Source organism: Octodon degus, unplaced genomic scaffold (assembly GCF_000260255.1).
Source record: "Octodon degus isolate 3935 unplaced genomic scaffold, OctDeg1.0 scaffold00104, whole genome shotgun sequence".
Taxonomy (NCBI): Eukaryota; Metazoa; Chordata; class Mammalia; order Rodentia; family Octodontidae; genus Octodon; species Octodon degus.
Window position 1 is genome coordinate 7,212,494 of NW_004524680.1, and position 2,842 is coordinate 7,215,335.

General features: G+C 41.9%; 1 pseudogene across 1 annotated transcript in view; it reads right to left on the reverse strand.

Moving 5' to 3' along the window:
* The window catches only part of LOC101560645, a 3,309-nt pseudogene extending 1,263 nt beyond the window's left edge, over positions 1–2,046 (reverse strand). Inside the window, exon 1 of the transcript XR_002822718.1 lies at positions 3–2,046. The product of XR_002822718.1 is annotated as a pre-mRNA-processing factor 40 homolog A pseudogene (transcript). The remainder of the gene's footprint in view (positions 1–2) is intronic.
* Between the last annotated feature and the right edge of the window lie 796 nt (positions 2,047–2,842).

Here is a 2,842-nt window from a genome sequence, read left to right on the forward strand (position 1 = left end):
GCTATTGAAAGCCAACTTGATATTTCCAGCATCTAAGGTAGTTGATCGTTTAGTTGAACTGATTATTGCCACAAAATCTTCAAATGTAGTATTTACTTCAACTACAAATCCTTTATCCTTTAGAATGTCTTTTATTATCTTTTTTTCATCGTGATAACGTGCTTTAAGATCCTCAACATAAAACTTGAAAAGATCAAGGGCAGTTGATCCAGGCTGACCAAGCATATTAGTAAATCTAATGTCAGAACTAATGGTTGGATACAGTTCCATCCAAGATGACATAGAATGTAGTTGTCCATGTTCATGTAGTTCATCTAAACATATCTGGAAAGATTCCCTATTTTTACGCTGCCGTCGCCTTTCTCTCAGCAAGCTTTTCTGCTTTTCTTCTTCCTCCTCCTTTTCTAAAGCCCGAATGTGTTCTTCAAAGCAAATTAATGCATCTTCTTTGTCCATGTTCTGTAACTCTTCATCTTCTGCAAAAGTTGGATTATCCATTAGATACTGCTGGGCCTCTGACCAAGTAGTAGAGTACATTACATTAGCCATATTTTCAAGTATGTTTTTTAAGGCTTCCCAATTTCTCTTTCGCAACTGCTTTGCTTGTTCCTTTTCTTTTTTTGACAGAAAGAATAAAACATCCTCATAGATTTCAAGACGATCACGTTCAGATATTGCATTCCAGACTTCCATCTCTCCAAACATTTGTTCTGCTTTTTTATATCTGGTTGTAGAGGTCATTTTCTCATGATTTTCTAGAAAACGCTGAAAGGATTCCTTAGCTTCTTTGTATTTTGATCTTGCTTCTTCTTTTTCCTCTTTCTCTCTCTGTACTTTATAGGCATTAAAGGCCTGCTTTTTCTCACTCAATTTTGCTAACGCACTGTATCGTGGATCATTAATGATCATCTTCATAGCTTGCTCCCATGAAGCATTGGATGGTACCCGCTTTTCTTTTAGTAATTCTTTGAATGTGTGCTTTGCCTCTTCCTTCGTATTCTAAGTATAAGTTTTTTTTGCTGGTTGGTTCTCTTCCTCTTCTTTTTTGGGAGTAAAATTTGCTACAGCTTCCAGCTTAGATGTTTCTTCTACATTACTAGATACTTCAACACTTAGATCCTGAATAGTAGAGGTATTAGTAAGCTGTGCTTGTTCTTCAGTTGAAATATTTACTGTATTTTCATTATCTACAACAGTTGCAACAATGGAAGTAACTTCAGGTTCAGGAACAACTGGAACAGTTCCCACACTATTAGTAGTAGAAGTGGAAGCACTAGCATTGGCTGCTGCTGCAGCTGCTGCAGCTGCAGCTGCAGCTGCTGCAGCAACAACAACAGCTGCGGCTTCTGCAGCAGCCATGGTGGTCATAGTAGTAGGAATTTCTGTTGTAGGAACTGGAGCTGCTGATGTGCTGCAATCTTCTTGTTTGCTGCTTTCTTCAGCTTTGATCATGGCATGCAGGTTTGATTTTGTAATAAGATCTCTAGCAACAATGGTATTCTGGTATCCTTCAAGATCCTCAAGTTCTTTAGGTTTGGCCCAGCGCGATTCTTTTGTTTGAGAATTATAATAATAAGGCTTTCCAGAATCAGACTTATATTCCTTCCAAGGGCATTTAGATAAGAGTTGCTCAGCAGGCATTTTAAGATCATCTGGTTTCTCCCAGGTGGGCTGTTTCGTTTCAGTATTGTAGTAGTAAGTTCTTCCATCAGGTGATTTATGTTCAGTCCACATTGATTTTACACCAGATGCTGCACCTGCTGCTGCATCCATACTATTTACTCCTGGCGGTAAGGCAGGTTGCATGGAAGCCTGAGACATATGAGACATCATCATTCCAGGCATTACTGAGGACATCATTCCAGGCATTTGTCCCATTGGTGGCCCTCCCATAGGGGGCATCATTTGTGGCATCATTCCATGAGGTACAGGAGGCATATTTGCTCTCTGACCCATTGGGTGCATTCCCATCGGTGCATAATGCATGCCAGGGTGCCCCATCATGAGGCCTCCACGCTCGGCTCCCGTCCCCGGCCTCATTGTCGGGCTCAGACTTAGAGGTATAGTTTGAATGGGGCAAAAGTTTACAAGGAATGGCTGATGAGATAGCTCAGTGGTCTAAAGCGCCTGCTTAGGCAAGCTTAGGAAGGAGCAGGGGACTGCAGTTCGATCCCCCCACATGCCACGGTAGCCCTGCTCTCAGGGTGGTCTAAGCCAGTCAAAAAAAAAAAAGTTTGCAACGAGTTTGCTCTGATCCTGAGCAGCTTCAGGGACAGCTGTTGCTGAGTCCACGGCAGGGAATGAGGGTGGTGCCTTCTAAACTTCCCAGTACCCAGCTAGAAGTAGAGGAAACCAGAAGAGCTGTTCGATCCTGAAAGACCTGGTTGTTTAGACTTATTAGGCTGAGAAAATTCCAAAATCTGGAGGATCCATGACTGTGTTTTCTATTTTTATTTTGCCCAGATAGGTTAATTGCAAAACAGACACAGCCACTGCCTACTTTACAAAGTAGGACTTACTTTTTTTGGAGCTGGGTCACGCTGTGTTTGCCAGGGTGGTCTGGAGCTCTGGGGCACCTGTGATGCTTTGATTTCACGTTCCAGGTGCTGGGTCAGTGTGTGCCACCACACCCAGCTAAGAATGTTTCAGCAGCAAAAAGTGAGATGGTTCGTAACCAAAAAAGTCAATATTTATAAAGCACTTCTTTTTGTTTTCAAGGCAGGGTCTCACTTTACTGTGTTGCCCAGGCTGGCCTCAAACCTGTGTTGGCTCACCTGCCACAGCCTCTTCAATATTTGGATATAAGGCACTTATTATGTTCAATTTAGTTTTTTTTTTTTTT